The sequence below is a fragment of the Balaenoptera physalus genome (assembly GCF_965194825.1).
Source record: "Balaenoptera physalus genome assembly, chromosome: 9".
NCBI lineage: Eukaryota > Metazoa > Chordata > Mammalia > Artiodactyla > Balaenopteridae > Balaenoptera > Balaenoptera physalus.
In genome coordinates this window covers 24411075-24434313 of record NC_138888.1, presented here as the reverse complement: position 1 = coordinate 24434313, position 23239 = coordinate 24411075, and the positions used below count along the sequence as shown (strand labels likewise).

General features: G+C 33.9%; 1 long non-coding RNA gene across 12 annotated transcripts in view; it reads left to right on the top strand.

Moving 5' to 3' along the window:
* Positions 1-23239, top strand: part of LOC309666940 — a 302552-nt gene that overhangs the window by 207819 nt on the left and 71494 nt on the right. For 10 of the 12 annotated variants that reach the window (XR_014267380.1, XR_014267381.1, XR_014267383.1 and 7 more), the window contains exons 2-3: positions 42-141; positions 5091-5206. The exons of 1 other annotated variant lie outside the window; for it this stretch is intronic. This is a non-coding gene — a long non-coding RNA (uncharacterized lncRNA). The remainder of the gene's footprint in view (positions 1-41; positions 142-5090; positions 5207-23239) is intronic. One more of the 12 variants, XR_014267384.1, reaches the window with a different exon arrangement.

Genomic DNA, 23239 nt, shown 5'->3' with positions numbered 1-23239 from the left:
CTGATTGTGTGATCGATAATTCTATGTGCATTGTGTTTTAGGCATGGTGCATTCACCATATGACCTGTCATTCTCCAGACAACCTCCAGGGGAGGTATTACCATCACCATGTTACAGATGAAGAAACTGAAGCTAACAAAGGTAAAGCCACTTGCCCAAGCTCACTTACCTAATATTTGTCAGAACTGAGATTACAACCCAGGTCTAACCACAAAGCTCTTGCAATGTTCACTTACATTTATTATTGTAAAGGATAGTTTCAAATCTTAAGCTAATGGCGTTTTTTATAAGTGAAAAGCAACAAAATCTCCTTTACAGGTTGCATATCTAACACTTGTCTATGAAGCAAATTATAGAGCTTTGAAATACAATTCTGACGGTCTAAAATCTCCATGAAGCCATACAAACACCTCAGAAAAGCAAGAGTTTAAATGTCCACACAAACAACACACATATCAGTGTACAGTGGGGCAAAATCCTGATGCCTCTGCCAGGCACTTTTTCAAAATACAGAGCTATTTGGAGAAACACAAGACAAAGCAAAACACAAAGAAATAGATACTGTCTACAGACCATATCATGTGCATATGATTTGGTTATTTAAGATGGCAAACACACAATAACTTATTCAATTGTCAGAATGATATAACATCTTTTTTATCTATGTGTCTGGTAACTAAATGATCTACCATATAACTTCTGCCAGAAACTTGGAAAGACACTGATATTCGAACAAGATATTCTAAGTATTAGCTATTCAGTTTTCTACATTGTTTAAGCATAAATTTGCATTAAGCCATGTTGCAGAAACATGCGTATTTGTGCCTTTTCTTCCTGCCAACTTCTCCTTTTTCTCTCCATTCCCCACCTTCACCTCCCACTCTGCCTTTATAGATCCACACCTTTCAATGTGCACTTGGCTTCAGTGTCAGAACAGTATAAGGAATAGCCATGTGGAACATCTCTATATTGCTTGTAAAATTGCTATGGGGGACATTATGGAGCTCACTGTCTGTTATATAAAGCTCTTTTTTGACAAATTCATCTTCGAACTCAGGGATAGGAAATTTTCCCTCTGTTGATGAACTGGTGTGCTCTCTTTTCGTAGAAAATGATAGCCCTGTAATCCATCATGTTGTCTCTTTGCCTAGTCTGTTAGGAAACTATGCACTAAGACTTGGCCCAATGACAGCCATGTTCCTCAGGTAGGATCTCCTGCTTGCATTCTTTCTCTGATTTTCCCTTTCAGCATTTATATTTGGCCATTATTTTGTTGTAACAGTTGTTGATCTTTATCTCTGCATTTTTAAAATTAATCATCATTTATTCTGCTTGGGATTAGGTGAGAGTGTAAATGAGTTAAAATTATATGTTTGCAGGTGTGTGTATTAATGTATGTATTCATGTGTGTGTATTATGTGTGTACGCATGTGTGTGTGAGAGAAAGAGAGGAGAGAGAGAGAGAGATGTATTTCTTCAAGATTCACAAACTGTATTTTATTACTTATCCTCATGTAATCAAAATAAAATTATTCAGACCCCAGGGTGACCATGACATTGTACAGAAGAAAATATAATGAAAATCTGAATTTGTGAGATGGAGGGTGATAAGAATACATGTACACTTAAAACTGTACAAGTTCTGTTTAAAGAATTTCAAGGCTTTTCATATTACATAAGACAGGGATTGGAGAGATCAGCCAGGCTACATTACTCTAATACATAAATCACATTTTTCTGAATGTACCTTCAATTAAATTCAGTAAAACAAGATTTATTTATTTTTATTCCTCCTGATTTCAAAAAGAATTTAAGCAGTTACATTAATATGAACTAAATATCTAATTGACAAGTAATTAGATTGTAGTAAAGTTCATGCTAACATGGAGAGGGCTCAGAGTTTAATGGATCCTTAATCTATTGGTATTATTACTTCTAAGAAGTTCAGCACTGTGGCTTTGACTTAAGAATGGAAATCACCTCCACTAATTTGACACAAACATTTGCTTATAGATGTTTACTACTGGAAGTTTGTACCATTTGACCACTTTCACCCAGTTATAAAATAAATAAGTCATGGGGATAAAACGTATAGCATGGTGACTACAGTTAATAATACTATATTGTATATTTGAAAGTTACTTAGAAAGTAGATCTTAAAAGTTCTCATCACAAGAAAAAAATGTGTAACTATATACGGTGGTGGAAATTAACTAGATTTATGGTGATCATTTCACAATATATACCAATATAGAATCTTTATGTTGCACACTTGAAACTAATATAATGTTCTATGTCGATTACATTTCAATTAAAAAAGATGTCTGTTACTGTTTTAGTTTCAAAAATGTACATTTTTGGTAAGTGGCTTCACAATAAAATCTTTTAAAGAGTTGCCTAAGAATCTAAAATGTTTTCCGAAAGAGAGCAATTCAAAAGAGTCAGTAGGGTCAGGCAGGGTAATACTGGAATTAACAGGCAGGTTTGAGGATCCAGGCTCCTGGTTTATGCCATTTTATGATTAACTGAGGCTCAACTCTGTTTGCTATGAAACCAAGTACTGCGAGGGAAGAGGACTGGCATTTTAGGAATGTGTAATTGCATTAAACATAGTGAAATTTGTCTCTCTCTCACTCCTCTTCACAGCACCGCCCTTCTTACCTTTTGTTTAATTCTACGGGAGATGCCTACATTCTTTCTCACAACCTTCAACTTTGCAGCTGACCATGAATGAACGGGTGAACGAATACACGCTAAACTATCGAAGTTTATAGGGACTTAAAGGACTTCCTTCTGGAGAATACTTGCATTTGCATAGAAAAACCCAATAGATGGAAACTATTTTAGGCCCCGTGATAGGCCAGAAACTGATGGTGGAGTAAGAGAGATTTCTGTGATGGACTCATCAAAAAATCATACCACAGAAGTGTCCAGATCTGCTCTCAAGTCTGTCTTTCTGGAAATATGAATTCTTACTAATATTTAATCTAGTAAAAATGAACCGTTATTATTAGAGACAACATATTTTGGGAAAAAAAGTAACACCAGTTTTAGTAACTAATGTGCTCCTACAAAATACGGTGTATTTTCCTTTTTTAAAAAATATATTCTATCACCAATGAAAATTTTGCAACATTTCATATTCTCTCTCCCCGTAGGTTTGGAAATTCTATATCATCTTCTTCATTTTCACAAAATTGGCAAGTATATTTTTTTCCTCCTAGAGTTGGAATAAAATACTAAAGCATTTAAAAAATTCATCCATCAGTTATCCTTGTTTTCTTTAGAGAATGATTAACCTCTTTTTCATTGATCTTACTGCCTCACTTTCAAATCAACTTACCTGTATTTGTTTTTCATGGTTCAGTGTGCAGGAATGAGCAATGATTTCCTTCATCAACCATCTAGCAAAAAATTATTTTGCTTATTAGTCAGTATAAATTGTTTTCCTGTCAAAACATAACTTTAGAAAGGAAGGATTTATTGCCCAATTTCATTCTATTGGGTTTTCACTTGTCCAATACAGAAGCGTAAAAATACTGGTGTCTGATGTGCTATAGAATGAGAACAGACTGTGTTATTGCGAAGTTCCAAATTCTCTTTAATTTAGCAGCATCCACTTTTTGTAGCCTTATCTCCTATTTGTTTCAAATGTGAATCATTTCCTGCAGCTCATCTGCACTGCTTCCTTAATGTGATTTTTAAGCCTGGATTCCCCTTCATAAACATATTTCTTCAGTTACCATCTCCTAAACACCCTCCTCATATATCTATGTAGAAATGAAATTTTTCTAATTACTTCTCTATAACCTTTAGTCTGAACTATTCATATGACTTCTATCCCTTGAAGTTTGATGATAGATCTTTGTACACTTGTATTGTTGTTTTATATTCCTAGATTGTTATAAGTTCACTCTATTCCACCACTAATATTGAGCATCTACCATATGCCAGATGCTATATTATGAACAGAAGATACTAAGAAGAGAAAGACACAATCCCTGCCTTTGAAAGCTTACAGTTAAGAGGCAGTGACAAACATTTAAACACATAATTAGTGTACAATGTCATCAAAACAATAAGAGAGGGATTCACAAAGTACTAATGAGACCCAGAGATGTGTTATGGATGTCATAAATTATATTCATCAAGATGATGATATCTGAGTTGGGCCTTGAAGAATGGATTGTTTGAAAGGCAGAAGAGGCATTAGTAACAGAGGTTTTACAGAGGAACAAAAGAGCATTTCATATTTGGGTGACAGGGATCAACATCCCTTATTCACAATTCTAAGGTCCCCAAAGTTTCATAGACTACATGTTTTTTCTAACTCTTTTGGTATCTATCCATCAATTCTGATCTGATCTGATCTCAGTTGTCAGGAGAACCTCACCTGAACTGGCATGAGATGAATAGGTTTGTTTTGTTGCAGGTGTATTGATATGTTTGATTATGTGGTGTTACCCCAGACCTCTGGTAATCTAAAGTTGGATACTGAATTACCTTTCTAAAATCTGAAAAAGTCTGCATTCTAAGACACATCTATCCCTACCAATGTTGGATAAGAGATTATGGGGATATTGGGGAAATTCTAATGGGTGTTAAGGTGGAGTGAAAAAGATGAAACTGAGGTAAGTTGGAGCCAGACATGTAGGATATTTTATTCCAGGGCTAATCAGTTTGGACTTAACCCTATAAACATAAGAAAAAGTATGCACGAAAGGCCTGGCTTTACATGATTTTCAAGACCTGTGTCTTATTTTAGACTTTAGCAAGAATGTCATATCCTTTCTGAAACTTTTTCTCCCTTCACAGGCTGAACCGATCACTTACCTCTATTTCCAAATGGCTTTATTCAAAGGATTGTTGTGATGCAGCACATTGTGCTATACAATTTACTTGGTTTGCTTTTCCATTTAATTAGAACATAAACTACTTCAACAGACCATTTACTACAATTCATTCAGTTCCTTTTGTTTGTTTGTTTATAACATTGTATTTGTTTATTGTCCTCCTAGTTTATTTGGGCTGTTATAACAGATTATCATAGACAGGGTGGCTTATAAACAACATAAATTTATTTCTCACAGTTCTGGACCCTGGGAAGTTCAAGATAAATGGCACCAGCAGATTTCATGTCTGATTCAGCCAGCTTCCTGTTTCATCGATGGTTGTCTTCTCTCTGTATCCTCACATGGGAGAAGTGGTAAGAGAGCTCTCTGCTTTCTCTTTTATAAGGTCACTAATCCCATTCATGTGGGGTCCACCCTCATGACCTAAGCACCTCCCACAGTCCCCACCTCTAAATACCATCATATTGGGAATTAGGTTTTAGCATGTGAATTTTGGGAGGACACAAATATTCAGTCTATAGTATTTACTTACAACTTTCCTTGTTCCAAAAGGATTTTAGACAGCTGGGACCATTTCTCAATAACTCTATAATGAATTCATTAATTAAAGTAAATACTGAATTTATAGTGGTCTTACTTAGTGCCAGGTACTATTATAAGGGTTTTACAAAAATTAGAAAATATATTTTACTTAATCCTCACTACAGTTTTGTGAGATAGGTACTATTATTATGCTCATTTGTAAGTTGAGGAAATTGATGCTCAGAGAGGTCAGTTAATTTGCATAAGGCCACGTACCTAGTAGTTGTTAAAGCCATAGCCTTTCATCTTAGCCTTTAGCCACACTGCCTCCTGATGACTGAAATCTGCTTTCCAGGTACAGCTTAGCAAAATGTTTCACATGTAATATAGTCTCAAGATAGGTTTGTTGATAGACAGGATGAACAAAATTTGATATTTTGCAATGACAATTTGTCTGAACTTGCAATGTCACCTTCTTTCAGTGACTTCATGTTACCTCATTCTAAGTGTCACATTTGGGATGGTGAGGGCAGATCATGCAGGTACATCCTATAATACATATAAATATGTTTACTTTTTAAAAACACATGTAAGTCATGCTCACTGCAAAAAATTGAAAATATTACACCAAAAAAGTGAAAATTCCTCTGAATTTCTCTCCCTGGATTCCATTCCTCAGAGTCCATTCCTCCCAGCAGTTGAGCATCTGCACTGACATATGGGATTGACATATACTTTGATGTTCATAGGCACATACAAAATAGTCTTACACATATGTATATAAGACTGTTGTTTTAAGTGTCTTTAGTCATTTTAGTCCAGTTGATATAATATAATTTATTCATATATCAAAATTATGGCTGCCATAACTGATAAAAATTTTAGTAGCCTCCTAGAAAGAAATGCTCAGGGTTCTTTTCATTGGCAGAAATGAAATACCTGTATAACTCCTACATTTTAAAAGTATTATTGGTAATTCTGGTGCTTTGTGAAGTAAAATGCTTTGCATGACAAGACAATGTGGGGTCTGGTAGGAGTTTGTCATGGTTTAATTTAGCATGCTTTTTAATGATCTGCAAGAAGGGACAGAAAAAGCACTTAATTAAATTTACAGATGATGCTAAATTGGGAGATGTTAAGAACATCCGTGAGGACAGATATTTAAAGAAGTTAGAAATATGTGAAAGAAATTGCAAAATGATATTTAGATTGCAAAAAATTTAATAGAATGTGTTAAATGCTTATTAATCAGCCCACCAATTACTCATAGGAAGTGGAAGAAGGCATAATGACTTCTGCTTTTATAGTGTTGCATGGCTGCAAAACTAAGATCACCCAAAACTAAGCAACCTTTGTTCACATCCACGCTAATGTACCTTGTGAGTCTCTTGAAATAATTAACTTCACAAGTTACCTACTGTTCTTTTTAGGTCACTCTAAGTTGTTTCATTCTAGAGAAAAAGCTAGAAGGAAATTAATGCTTACTGTAGCTCTACTGTTGACGGTCATTTTATTTACATGGATTATCTCACATAATTCTCACAAGAGAACTGTGTGAAGAAGATACAACGTTAACATTTTTGTTTGTTATTCCTTTTTATTTCAGTTTATATCTGAATTTGACAATTTATTTTCTGATGTGACATTTTCTCCTAGAATCAGACTTGCATGTGAACTCACATTAAAATATCTATACATATTCAAATATGTAAAAACTGAACAAATTTTTATTTTAATTAAACTTTTAAAATTAAAATGCAATGCTACACTAGTTACCACTCATAAGCAAATGAGTGATTCCTAAATGAGTCCAATTATGCAGAGAGAACCATGGAGAGCTGTGCTGATGAACTACAGTAATAATGACATGTGTCCATAGTTTGTTGTTGTGTCTATGCCAGGCATTTGTGAAATATCTATTCATCAGGCAATACTTAGTGAAAATGTGTTTAGCCATTATAACAAGGTATATGCAAATGAGCTTCCCATGAGACTTTGCAACAAACATTTAATTAGCTATACAAAGAAATAGTTAAATATACAAACACACATTACCGAAAATTGGCTAGTGTGTATTGTTAAGTTTATGCACATAATTCCTAAATAGCGCCATTTAATAATGTATGTCTTTATCATATGCTTATTAGTGGAAATGTGTAATTTTACTTGAAAATTAATTTTGTTGAGATTCTTATATCCTCCTTTTCTTACTATAAAAAAATCAGAAATATACTAAGTAACATAATTTGGATATTTTTAGTATTTCATTTACAGATAAGGATAGTAAAATGTCAAAACTGAAATACATATTTATCAAGTTGATACAGAAAGGAGAAATGCACAGAATAGTGTACATCAGGGAGATAGATGAAAAACGTTAGTTATCATTATTTATCATTGTACCCAAAAATAATACTGATCTATATTTTAGAAATTACTGTATTTATTCAAAAATACTTCCATTAAACATTTCTGTTTCTTTACTCACTAAAATAGACACACACATTTCTTTTCTTACAATCAAAACTCGTTAATGATATCTGTAGTTTGAGTATTAGTTAAATGTCAAGAAAATCTCTTTTATGAATCTGGGTCTTCAAAAAATTCTTTTATATTTTCTTGCTTTACATTATAAAGGCATTCTTTATGAATATATTCAGAATAAAATGTAAATTTTACTGTTCTGTTATCATCACACTTTTTCATATCTTTTAAAGAATCTATATTAATTTTCATTATTACAGTTTTATATTTGCTAATGATTGACAGAGAGTTAACAAACAACACTATTGTGTATCTCACAGTTCCATAATAAGATACTTAAAAATACATGCAGAATACTCTCTTTTTAGGGATATAAAGAGTAATCACAAGTTATAACGAGGATAATAGTTCACAATTTCAAGCAAGTCTTTCAATTTTGAATATTAACTCCTATTCAATGTGATTCAGAAATACCTTTTTTAAAAAAAATATCATTTTATTTTTAGATAATCAGGAGGAGTTACTAGGTGTAGCAGCTGACCAGCCAGCCCTCCCAACACTATTTGCATCTCTGAAGCCCCCAAGGGCAGAAAGGAGTCTTTTAATTGGTGATTCAACTTTAGTGGAAACATGCATTTAGGAAATGAGGCCTACACTGTTGTCTTCACACCAGGCAAACTAGCTCCTGTTGTCATGGTGATCTTCTATAGCATGCTAGAGCCAGTGATGTGGAAAAACAAGATGGCTTCTTCATTTATTTAGTCCTAAAGAGAGTTGCAGATATTAGCAAATGATTACTGAATTAAAAATATGTATTTTTTAAGATACGTGAAAATTAAGATGCGTGAAAAATTTTGCTTTGGATAAAATTTAAATGCCTCCAAAATTTCCAAGATTATTTATGTTTTTCAAGGTGAAGGAATTATTGCCTTTCTTTTAAATGTAAATGTCTTAAAATGTTGCCTTCCCATGGAGCTATGCTTCAGATTTTAGTTCTTGTAGGATTTCTATTTATTTTGGATTACCATGAGGGTTGTAGAATGACACATGTTATTATATGTAGACTTTATTGTGTGAGAATAAACTGCCTCAGCAATTTCAGTGCTTGTAAAGGAGCTCTGCATCTGAAAGAGACCCTGAGTTTTCAGGTTGGACACCAATAAAGTAGGAAAAATGCAGAAAGGAGTCATTGTAGCCATCAAAAATGAGAAAGAAGCTCCTTGTTACTGCTAGGTGACTTTTCAATTGCCAATTTAAAGATGATATAGGTAATAATCTGAGGGGCTTCTTGATAAGCACAATATTTGGATACAAAACAATCTCTCCATTTTGAGCCACTCTACCTATTCATTGAACTGAGAAAAATCTCTAAAATATTTTGTAAGCATTAGGAGAGACAGAAGAATTATGATGCAAATGGTTTACAATTAATGAATTGTTCACACTACATTTAGTTATGAAAACAAGCACGTGGAAAGAAATAAAGACCAAAATCTCCCCTAAAGCACAATATATATTTCTAAAATTGGCCTGAACTTTAAGCAATAATTATATTGCTGAGTGCATGCTAACTATAATAAATTTGTTGTCAGCTTATTTGATTACACTTTTAAAATGTGATGCTTGAATTAAGTTTTATATCTGTAGCTACTTCTTATAGTAATTCATCAATTTGGCGAGTAGCTATAGTGTGCAATAAAGACATTGATATCGAAAACTGTTAAACATCAAATACAGCACTTTCCAAAGTGTTCTTTGGGGCACTCGTGTTTTGGGCAAGGTTAATACATTTTCTTTGATCAGGGGTTTTACAGTCCAATTAGTTTGGAAAAAGTGGCATTTTTTCTCACTCTTTTGGTAATTTAGAAAGGACTTATGTACTAAGGGTAGACAGAAGTTCTACAGTAGAGAGACCTGTTTAACCAGTGTTTCCCAAATCTTTTTGACCATGAAATGCTTCCCCCTGCCCCAAAAGAATATTTGATTACATTTGTGGTACACTATTGCTTTCGGAAACACTATTGGGAATTCTGACATTGTCAAAGCTCTGATTTTGTTTTCCTCATGTCTCTGGTAATCTTCATTTGTTTACATTTTGGATGTACTCTTAACAGGCATAAACCTCACCACTGAGGTTTCTAGAGAATGTTTACACTGCCAGTGTGAATAAAAGTCCCTGCACTGAGGCTATGCCCTGGTCTGAAGTCTCACATGTTTATTTTCACCCCCTTTTGCCATCTTTTCTTCACAACCTCCTTGGCAGAAGTGGTGGCAATGTTTTGTTAAGAAAAAAAAAAGGGGTATTTTGGCCCAACATAACTTTTATTTTAGGATCTCTGGCTATAATTACCATGTTGCTGCTTGGCAAAGTAAACTATACAGAGGTAGAAGGTTGTGTAAGGGAGACAAAACTATGGACAATTCTCTTAGGATTTGAGCAATAACTAGTGATAAATATATATGTATTATGACAATGGAAAGGCCCAAAGTACTGAAGTTGTAAATATCTGTATGAAGTTTATTAGCATGAAATATCCTAAACCAGAATTTGAACATTTGGAATTGCAAAGTAAACTTACCATTTTTTGAGAACAGAAATAGCAATTATTCTGTAACGTAAGATGACAGCATCCTAAGAAAGTTTTGCTAGTGTTTTTGTGTTGTTGTCAATTCCCGGGTTTACATGAGAGGTAGTAGTTCCATTAGATTCAATGACTCCAGTGGATATATTTCTGCTTTTTTTTCCTGAGAGGAAGACAAGCCAATAGTTAGCTTTCTTTTGGCCCTTTCTGTAAATATATATATATATATATATATATTTTTTTTTAAATCTCTCTTTCAACCTTATTTTTTCTGAATTTATGGAAACGTGGAGATGCAGCTGTCTGGGCTCACCCTCCTGACTTGGGAGGCATGTAGCTGCACCAAAGTTAGGGGGCATTGCTCGTGTCATTTAGTCAGGGGAGAGGAGAGATACCGAATTAGATGACTTGCTCTGAGAACTCTCCTCCTCGGATTACTTGTATGCGTTGAAACATTCATGGAGCACAAAGTACACAGGCAAGATGGAAAACCTAAAATGATGAGATACATAAAAAGACTAGAACAGTCAGTGAAGTAAAGAAAAAGGCCAGAGTAAAATAAGCAAGCAGGTGGGTGACGACGGGACAGCAGTGTGAGGCAAGAAGGATAGGGAGGAAAATGGTTCACAGGCAGAAAGAGAAGTGTTCTCAGAGACAAACATGGACTTTAATGTGTAAAACACTTTCCTGGGTTCTCGGTGATTTTTCTCCCAATGAGATCAGCAGAGGCTTGGCACAAAGGTGTTAATTTCCTGTTCACAGGCCCATGTAACTTTTCAGGCTTTTGCCCAGGCATTTGTTGTCTTCCCTGTGGGAGTTGTCAGCTCAGGTAATTCCTATTGAATATCCTAATTACTGTCATTTTGTCCTATGGCTAGGCTCATTTTGGGGTCCAGGAAAAGGAACAATACTGAAACCAGGAAAGATCATTTTCAATGTGTTAGCAGAAGCCGCCTGCCTATATGTAAAAGTCACCAAGCAATACTGTACTCTCTGTCAGATGTTCTCATAAAAGTTGCTGTTTTCTGACTTCAGCTTCAAGTTCTCTACCCCCTGTAGCCCTACTGCCTTTGTAATTTTCTTAATATTTATAGTCTCTCCAACGTTGTTTCTCCCAAAGTCCTGTAGGAATAAAGCCGTAGTCTTCTAAGTGATGTTTACCATAGCAATTAGCAGAATATCCTCCTTTTCTGTGAAATGAAGGTGAAGGAGAAAGAAAATTTAAATGTCGTTTCATTTTCCTTTAACATAGGAACTTGCAGCAGACTGAGTGTTGACTTTTTAAAAAAGGATTTGCCCCTTCCCCCCAAGCAACTCATGTTTTCCCAGCAGTGAAGAAAATGAGTTATGCACACAACTGTTCAAAGTTACCTCATCACATCAGAATCAGATGGGGGTGGGGAAAGGAATCATTTTGCTATGAATAACCAGGAAGTGAGTTTTTACAGGCAATAGTTCAGAAAGAAAACTGTAACTGCAAATTAGTTGGTTTTAGAAAAAAATTGTAAAAGAAAATGTTGAGTTACTCGTGGAGATAAGATTGTAACTATGCCAGGTCTATTTAAAACAATTTGAATATATTGCTTCTTTTTAAATTTTGTTTCCCCCAGATTATATCCGTAAATTATTTCTTGAATCAAGTACATAGAAAACAACTGACAACTGATTTTTGTGAAGCCTAGCAATTAAAATCTTATTATTTTTTCTTTCTCCTCCTCCTGATTTCTGAACAAAAAGAACATTTATTTTGCCTTTTAAATTTACTTCTAGTTTAACTGCTTGCTTCATGATGCCCAAACAGGTTTTAAAAGTGTGACTGTTGACTCAGCTTCACCTGAACTGAACATCCAACTATAGATCTAATTAAAAAGTTTGAATGGCATCAAGTCATATTGGGAAAAAGTACTCAGTTTATGGCAGAGAGAAGTAAAAGTCCTCTTAGGAAAGCAGGTAAACTTCAAAACCAGTCTCTTAGACTCCAATTCAGAGAAGGGTATTTTTCAAACCTTTTAATTCAACTCGAATGCCTTGTATGTCAATGAAATGTGATACTCTCTTTAAGAGCATTAGGTTGAATATAAAGAAAGTTTTAGTCTCCAGGGAGAATTTTCATTAGTGGTTCTTTTTACAACATCTGGCTAGTGACTTTTAACAGGCTGAAATTAGTGTCTTTTCCTTTTCAATTTTCTATATTAAAACTATTAGGAAGATTACCTGTGGTCTAGAAAACTAAACAAAACTCATACTACACATCCTTCTTAATACGTCCTTTGTAATACATGTAGAATATAAAAGCAGTTTTCATGGTCTGAAAAAATTTGAATTTGAATTCAAAATATAAGTAGCCCTCTCTGCTGGCCAGGATAGTAGGGTATGAATTAGCCTGACAGCTCTGCCCAGTTGGGGCACTCTCCACTGCATGGTAATTATGTAAAACAATCAAAATCTACTTTCTGAAGGAGTTTCAATCTAACGCAATATAAGGAGGGGTACTGCACTAAGATTGACATAGGGATATATAGAGAAAAGGCAACAAACGGAAATCATGGAAAAATAGACACCAGGGGTATTCAGCAGCCATAGCAGAGAGAGCGCTTAGTCAGCAGTTAGCAGAAATAGTGAAAACGGCAGAAGGAGAAAAAGAGAGAACAGGACTTCCCTGGTGGCACAGTGGTTAAGAATCCATCTGCCAATGCAGGGGACACAGGTTTGAGCCCTGGTCCCGGAAGACCCCACATGCTGCGGATCAAATAAGCCCATGCGGCACAACTACTGAGCCTGCTCTCTAGAGCCCACGAGCCACAACTACTGAGCCTGAGTGCCACAACTACTGAAGCCCACATGCCTAGAGCCCGTGCTCCGCAACAAGAAAAGCCACCACAATGAGAAGCCTGTGAACCGCAACGGAGAGTAGCCCCCGCTCACTGCAACTAGAGAAAGCCTGCATGCAGCAACAAAGACCCAACACAGCCAAAAATAAATAAGTAAATAGACAAATTTATAAAAAAAAAGAGAGAGAACAGATCTGTTATCAGAACAGTGGATCACTGGAGTTAAGAGCAGTGATTGCCATATGGGAAGTACTACCAAATAAATGCTTACTATATCTCCCAAGCTCCTTTGCAATTAGTGAGTAAGTTTTGGCCAGTGGAATCTAAGCAGAAATGTCACGTGGCAGCCTCTGGGAAACTTCCTTATGAGACAGCATGTGTGAAGTGTTAGCTGTTCTCCAACCACATCACCTCAGTTATAAATGTTACCATTTAGACCATTGGAGCCATGCTTTATAAAACAATGAGAAATAAGGAGCTTGAGTTCCTGATACTATGGAACATGATACCAACTTTGGACTACCTACTCAGATATTTATTTGAGGGAGACCTAAAATTCTGTTTTGTTTACATCACTGCCTCTTCTTCCATCCTCCACTCTGATTCTTTAAGTCAACCAAACCTAAGTGCAAGTAATACATGTAGTTGAATGGGTGCCTAGGGAAAACTACATATTTGAATAAGATTCAAATCAAGGAGGCAGATTTTTAAATTATTTAATAAATGTTTTTCTAACAAAAGCACTCAGAAATACAATGCATCTTCTTATTCCTGGAAGTGCACAAGTGAAGCTTTCATGTCAACTTATGAGCTATGTTGGAGGGGAAATGTTAGCATTTTATGAAGCTATTTGACTAGATGATTACTCTGTGAATTTCCTATTATAACACAGATAATCATAATTGATGGATAAGTTGAGGTATCTGCATTGCCCACAGTCTATTATAAGAATATTATCCCCAGGTTTTTTTTTTTAATAAAGATTGATTGTTACTTACAAGGAGTTGACCATATATTTACTGCATGACTCTGTCTCTCTGATTATGTAGTTTGGACTGAGGTGGGCTCCTGATGCAAATCTTGCCTCAAGAAATTAGAAATGAGACAAAGATGCTAATTATTACCATTCTATTCAACATCTTAATGAGGTCCTATCCAGTGTAATAAGGCAAGAAAAAAGATAAATACATCAGGATTGTAAAGTAAAAAAGTAACACTCATCTTTTCACATGACCGTGTGCATAAAAAGTTCAGAAAGATCCACAGATAAAATAATAATCAAGTTGGTGAAAAAGAAATGATGAGATAATCTTGAAAGGAGAAAGTGTTGTATATAACACTTTCTCCTATGTTATATATAGGAGAATAAAGATGAGAATGGCTAAAGCTGTCACAACAGAAACAATGCACATCAAAAGATAGTGAAAGGACACTTGTAAAATTTTAAAAAATCAAAACTGTCAACTTACAATTCCATATTCAGAATTTTGAAATTCTTTTTCAAAATTTAAGGAAAATAAAAGATTGTTACAGAAAAACATAAACAGAAAATTCATTGCCAGTAAATCTGCACTACAAAAATGTTAAATTAGCTCTTCCGGAAGAATGAAAATAATACTAGCTGGAAACTGGAATTTCCAAAAATATAATTTAGAAATGCTGTTATAGAAAATATTAAAGAATTTTTTCACAGTTAAAACAAATTAAAAGATGACTGATTGTTTGAAGCAAAAATAAGCACCAGGTATTTTGGGATTTGTAAAACATGGAGAAGTAAAAAGTCCTTAAAAAAATAGTGCAAAATATGGGAAGATAAAATGGAAGAGAGTCCTTACATTATAAAGGCTATACTAGTATTTGAAAGTAATATTTATTGTGAGAAGTAAATAATATATATTGTAAACCTTAGATCAACTATGAGGAAAAAAGCAAAGAAATAAACTAATAATCCAACAGTGGGAATAAACTGGATAACTGAAAAATATACAATCAAAAAGACAGGGAAAGAGAAAAGAAGGAACAAAGAACAGAATAAACAACATTGCAAAATGGTAACCATATTGTTAATTATATAAAATGTAAAGAATGGTACAGATGAACCGGTTTGCAAGGCAGAAATAGAGACACCGATGTAGAGAACAAACGTATGGACAACAAGGGGGGAAAAGAGGGTGGGATGAATTGGGAGATTGGGACAAACATATATACACTAATATGTATAAAATAGATAAATAATGAGAACCTGCTGTATAGCACAGGGAACTCTGCTTCACTTAGCTGTACAGTAGAAACTAACACAGCATTGTAAAACAACTCTACCCCAATTAAAAAAAAAAATTGAGAAAAAAACCCCAGAAGGACTCACTGTATAGCACAGGGAACTATATTCAATACTCTGTAATGGCCTATATGGGAAAATAATCTGAAAAAGAGTGGAGATATGTATATGTATAACTGAATAACTTTTCTGTACACTTGAAACCAACACAACATTGTAAATCAACTATACTTCAATATAAAATAAAAATTAAATTAAAAATATTCAAAAAAAAATGTAAAGGGTGAATACTCCAATTAAAAGGCAGAAGTAGCCTGGATAAAAAGCTAGGCCCAACTGCATGCTGTCTAGATAAACAAATCTTTAAATATAAAGATGCAGATAGGTTAAAAGTAAAACTTGGGGAAAGATATACCATACTTATACTAATTATAAAAAGGATAGAGTGACTATTAATATCAGAAAATATAAAGCTTTTAGACATGAATATTAAAAGAGATAAAGAGGGCTATTCATATAAAAAAGATACATCAATATAATGTGTACATGCACCTCATAACAGAACTTCAAAGTATATGGCACACTAACTGACAAAACTAAGGGAAGGAATAGACAAATTCATTATTGTAATTGGAGATTTCAACTCTCATCTCTAAAATATAGATAGAAAAGTAAACAGAAAATCAACGAAGAGAGAGAGTATATGAACGTCACTATCAACTAACTTGACCTAACTGATATTTGTGGCATACTTAACCAATAACAGCAGAATACACATTATATCAATTGCACAGTGAACATTTACTAAAATAATGGAACATAAAGCAAATCTCTAAAACTTAGAAGAACTGAATTTTTTTCTCAGACAGCAATAAAATATTTTTAAAAATCAATTTAAAAATTGGTAAACTCCAAGTATTTAGAAATCAAATGACACACTTCTAAATTACTGAAGGGACAAAGAAAAAAAATCACAATGGAAATATTTTGATCACAACAATAAACAAAATACAATATATGACAATTTATGGGATAAAGCAAGATTTAGAGAAAAATTTATACCTTAAATCCTTACAATACAAGAGAAAAAAGGTGTTTCAAATAAAAAATTTAAGATGCCACTTTAAGTAAACTACAAAAAGAACAAAGTAAACCCAAACTAAGTTAAAAGAAAGAATAAAGATAAGACCACGTGTAACTGAACGCAGGTTCTGCCGCTCGACCTCAACAGCCAATGAGTCCAGGGGCAAGCTTCAGTTGAGAAGAAAGGTACTTTATTCAGAAAAGTTGGCAGTCTGGGAAGATGGTGGACTTATGTCCAGAGACCAACTCGAAAGAGTCTGCTCAGCCATGACGATTTTTAAAGGGAAAAAGGGGAAACAATCTCAGTTAATCATTAAGGCAGGAGGTCAGACTCTTTGTAATGTTTCCATTGCGTGCAGACCTGCTGACTTCTCCCGATCTTCCTTGGGATGCTGTCTTGCTTGTGTGGTCTGCCTGCAATTGGCTGTTCTCTTGTCCATGTGGTCCACCTGCAAATTTACCAAGGGGAAGCTAGGGGTAGAGAGTCAGTCATTCTTAAACTACTTAATTCTTCATTCTTACTCCTTCTAATTCAGGAAAGGGATCAACAGGTTAGGTAAGGTGTTGTATATATTTAGTAAAGCAGAAATCTGGAGCTAAGTTAAATGTTGCCTAATGATATCATCTTTATGATTAAGGTCTAAGGAAAACAGGGATGAGCAAACAGAAAAAGGCAAAGGCTTACAAATCCCTACTCTCAGACATCATTCCATTTCTATGGGATTAGGGGAGAAGGTCCATCTTCTTAATTTCTTCATGGTGACATAGGACACCATATTCTCAGAGTGAAAGATGTCAACATGGGTCTGTAGCATCTCTTTGCTGACAATTTTATTTGCCCACTTACATATACGGGCAGAGCAAGCTACAATTATTTTGATGCCCACAAAGATATAGATTATAAGCGATAATGTTAATCCCATTCTCTTGAGGCCAGTTCTTGGAATTGTGCTAGCTGTAGATCCAGTACTGCTCAAGTTGGAGGAGCTTGTGTCATGGCTACAATCTGGTCATCATGCAGTTAGCTTTTTTTCTCTGGTGGCAATTACAGTATCTGTAAAACAACTCAGGAGTGTGCATCAGACATTGAGTCTGTGATTCTATTGTCCTAATCATTAACTGCTCGGTTTTGTACTTGGGAGTGGGCATGCAGGGTTCTGCTTGGTTCCATACAGATGAATGAAATAAAAAACAGCAAATAATAGAGAAAATTAATAAAACCAGATAATGTTTTTTTCTGAAAAAAATCAATGAAATTAATTTAATCTCTAGCTAGATTGATTGAAGAAGAAAAAGGTCAGGGGAAGACACAAGTTACCAATATTAGGAATGAACAAGAGGAACACCACTACAAACCCTATATATGTGAACAAGCGAATTATGGAATACTGTGAACAAATTTATCCCAATACATTTGACAAATGAGAAACAAAATGGGCAAATTCTTTGAAAAATACAAATTGCCAATGCTGACACAAGACAAAAAGAGAAAGTCCAAATAAACCTACATCTATTAAAGAAATTGTTTGTGTATTTTAAAATCTTTCTACAAAGAAATGCAAAGAGCTTCACTGGTGAATTCTATTAAACATTTAAGGAACATTTACCGATCATACATTAACTCCTTCAGAAAATCAAAGAGGGCTAAACATGTCACACCTCATTTTATGAGACCAGTACTGCTCTGATACTAAAACCAAAAACAGACAATACAGAAGGGAAAAATATATTATCAGTATCCCTAATAAATATAGATGAAACTATATTTAACAAAATTTTATCAAATTAAATCCAGCAATTTATAAAAAGGATAAAATATTATTACCATGTGGAGTTCATTGCAGGAATTCAAAGTTGATGCAACATTTGGATATCAATCATATTAAATGAATAAAGGAGAAAATTCTAGATCATCTCCTAGAAAAAGAAAAAGTATTCAATAAAATTCAACACCCACCTGTTTAAAAACAAAACACAACTCTCAGCAAACTAGGACTAGAGAACTTCCTGAACGTGATAAATAACATCTACAGGAATCATACATTTAAAATCATATTTAATGCTAATAGAATGTATTAATATTTTTATATATGTGCGTATATAGATATGTGTGTGTACATACATAATAATATAAACAATAATAATGCAAATAATCCAATTTTTTTTAAATGGGCAAAAAACTTAGAGAATTTGCAACAGAAAATATACAAATGGCCAATAAACACATGCAAAGACACTTAACATTTGCACTCATCTGGGATATTAAAATTAAAACTGAATTAATACCATTACTCACCTACTCTAATGGTTAGAATTTAAAAGACTGATAATAGAGAACTCTTTTTTGCTACAAGTGAGAGTAAAATTGTACAAAATTCATCAAACTGTATATGTATTAATAGAATTGGTACGCTTTATGTTATGTAAGTAATACTTCAATAAAGTTGATAACTTAAAATAATATTTTTATACTCTGACAATAAAAATTTGAAAATGATTTTTATGTATTTTAAATTTTATTTAAAATTTAAATTTATTTTATATAAATTTATTTAAAATTTTAAAATATATTACAATATCTTTAATAAATACCAAGGAACAAATCTTACTGAAGAAGTGAAATATTTCTACATTGAAATCATAAAACTAACGGAGCTAAACAGGTGGAAGGATATTCTGTATTCGAGGATTAGATGGCTCACTATTGTAAAGATAGCAATTCTCTCCCAATTGATCTGTATATTCACTGCAGTTCCAAACAAAATCTCAACAGGCAATTTTGTAGAAATTGACAAATGTATTACAAAAATATACATTAAAATGTAAAGGACAAGAGAAGAGTAGCCTAGTCTCAAAGAAGAATAAGACCAAAGCTAGAGAGCTTACGTGACCTGATATCACACTTTATAAAGATACTCAATATAGTGTGGTATTGACTTGATGTATGACAAACTTTCTACTGCAACAAAATGCAAAACTGATGATCTTTTAAATAAGAGGTGCAGAATCAACTGAATATCTACATGGGGGAGGGGAAGAAAACCTCATACCTTCAAATAAATTCCATACCAGTTGTAGATCTATCTGTTCAACACAAATCAATAGAACTTCTAGAATAAAATTTAAGAAAAATCTTAATTTGAGACAGGCAAAGAGTTCTTCAACAGAGCACAAAAAAGCCCTCAAGTATTATAAAGAAAATATTGATAAATAGAATTTCATCCAAAAAAATCTTTAAGAATATGTAAAAGCAAACCACAGAGAGCAGGACTGTATCTATAATACATATATCCAACAAAGCACTTGTATACAGAACATACTAAGAAATCCAAAAACTCAAAAACAGGCAATTAATCCAATTAAAAATCAGCAAAAATTTCAGGAAGTACTTTACCTAAGGGACACACAATTGACTAACAAGCATATAAAAAGCTCTTTAACATCATCATTAGTCATCAGAGAAATGCAGATAATAACCATATTGAGCATCCACTAGCTGCTACTCACTGGAATGGCTAAAATTGAAACGAGCCAACAAAAGCCCTGAAAATACCATATATAAACAAAGATTTAAAAAGTTGGAATGCTAATAGATAATGGTAGTTTAAATTGGCATAACTACTTTAGAGAACTCCTTGACATTATCTACTAAAGCTGACTATACTCATATCCCACGACCTAACATTTTCATTTCTCATTATATTTCCAACAGAAATGTGTTCCTGGCTATATTCTTGCTAATAGCTGAAAACTGGAATCAACACTAATATACACTGAACTGTTGAATGGATGAATATTTTTTAGTATAATCTTAACAATGGAAAATGCTACATGAATTTATCTTACATACATAATATTGTACAAAAGTCAGACACACAAGAATGGACACTGTATGATTCCATTCACAGAACGATCAAAAGCTGACTTAAAATCTTATGATAGACATCAGAATAGTGGTTTCTTCTTGGGTAGCAGGATTGAGGAAGTCTTCTTTGGTTCTGGTAATAGTCTATTGCTCTGTTTGAGTGGTGGTTACCGCAGTATATTCACTTAATAAAAATTCATCAAGCTGCACATCTAAGATTTAGACAGTTATACTTGTATAAAAAGGTTTACAAAAAATATAATTCACAAGATAGACACATACACAAAATGTTCAGAGGAGTTAAGAATCTGGTAGAAGGAGTGGGAAAAGAGAGAGGGACCTGAAGATGGGTTTGTGAATGTGGACTGAAATCCAAAGAAATCATCTTAAAGATTTCAATTAGTGTTAATTTCTGGTGTGGAAGAGTTCTCTAAAAATTCTTTCACCCAACAAATGGTCGATGTTGGAAGTGATTATTTGAGTATCACAGAGATTTGATATTTTCAGAGAGCTGCCTGCAATGAATTTTTCTTCATGATCTTGGTCATCCACGATGGTTCAGAAATTGGGCTCCTATAATTAGGAATAGTTCTTCTGAAAAATGCCTGATATGTGCCCACCAAAACCCAAAGGTCAAGTTTCTATCCACAAAGATTACCTAGCCGAACTTCTTCATTAGGCCTACATCTTGCCTTTTCTCTCCCTCAAAAGAATTAGCATAGTTACCAGGTTTGAGACTTGATGATGTGCTACCTTCAAAGTAATGGCATAATATTGTCAAAGTTTTCTTTTTTTAAAGAAAAACAATGTGATTAGATCGTTACCCATCTTACTATTTACTTACAACATGCTTACCTCCAAAGTTCAGCTTGATTTCTTTCTCTTCCATGCTTTTTTTCTCCTGACTGCTTCAACCCATTTAAAATTTGGACGTGAAGCAGTAGGGCTCTGTGGAGTCATGTTTAGATGTTAACTGATCTCCATCTTTTAAAAACTTTTATAGCACTTATGATTTTTACCTTATGAGTTAGCATTTAATTATTGTATTAACCAGGGTACTTAATTTTGGCTGTGTTAAAAAAAAATTAAAAACCAAAATACCTCAGTGCCTTCACAGAATAAAATTTTCTTTCTCACTCATATCGCAGTCTATCCAGATCCAGGACTTTCCTTCAAAATGGTGTATATACCATGTGTTCTTTTCCTCAACTCCTAACCCGTCATAACCTGGTAAAAAACAGTTTTATTTTTTTCTATGTGAGTCTGGTTCCACCTTTCTAAAAAAAAGGCTATGTTAAACAAACAATAATGAATTCATCTTCCTTGCCTGTCTTTTTTCTCTCCCCCATGTCTTTTTCCCCACAGTTCTTTAAGCTACCATCCTTCCTTTAAATTACATTTACTTTCCGCAAGCTTTTATTATTTTATTTTTATTTATTATTATTTTTTTATCCTCAGGTTTTTCATGATCAGTTATTTTTAAAGACCTCTTATTTAGTGGTACAGACAATTGTAAACAAAATGCATTTATTTAAACAACAGACAGGAGATAATTAGCTAATGTGTACAGGTGGTAATGACAGACTTTTGGAAGAATATAGCAAATAGCATTTTGTGGAAATTAGTTTTCTTTCAGCTAGGATGATTTGACAATCTTTGCCAGAACATGCAAAAATTTTATGATGAAGAGCTAAGCAAAAGACTAGCCAATTCTTTAGTATTTGCATATCTGACAGCTCCTATTTTCAGATTTTATTGATGAGATTAAATATACTAAGTAATAAAGTCCTTTGGAAGCTCTTTTCCAATTTTTATTTGATTTTGTTCTCCCACAGCACCAGCAATGAGCAGGAAAGCATTTGTAATAATTCTGAGACAGTATGAAAGGAGGGCTCAGCCAGGGTGGTGCTTTGTTACCATATGCCAAGTAGGTCCACCTGTCTCTAGAATACCTGAGGAGCATGGAAGATTCTGAGCCATGGAGTAAAATGAGTAATGTGGAAAACTTCCTGTTTTCCCTCAAACTGTCTCAGGGTACATTTGTTATTCAGGGTCTAAATTTCTATTCTCAAAATATGTAAGTATCAGTGTCCAGGTGTAGTCACCCCAAACATTATAAAGGCTAATGAGAATGACTCTGAAGCTGACTTACCTAAGTCTTACAAATCTATCCTCCATTAGTTGAATTGCTTCATGTGGGTATCTGTATATTTAAACTTCCATTTCAAATTTTGCTAAAGGAATAAAATCTGCCCCCCCCTAAAAATCCTGTTTGTATTATACTCAAGGTTAAAAGCATGATCTCAAGGGAAGGTATTTGGAACAATTAGGGCAGTCATAATAATCTCATGTTATTTTTCTTAAATCTAATACAAAACCTGATAGATTAATAAAGATTTATAGCTTTCGTGGCATTTTTCACATCCTTTTTTTTCATTATATAGGAAAGGAAACTGAGATTTGTAAACACTAAGTATGTTGCCCAAGGTCTCTTAACTATTAAACTCTAAAACACAAGTCTTTTGGCTCCTGGTCCAGTCTTTATTCCAGTACATTAAACAGTAGGTTGAAGAAATGGAGAGACAGAGAGAGAGAAAGAGGGAGAGAGAGAGAGGCAATAAAAGGAAGAGATATGGAACAAAAAATATGCAATCTATTTCCACTTTGTGAATATTTATTGCTTAAGATCTGCAAAGTACTGAGATCTATTTTGAACGGATTATCGGTTTTCACTCATCATA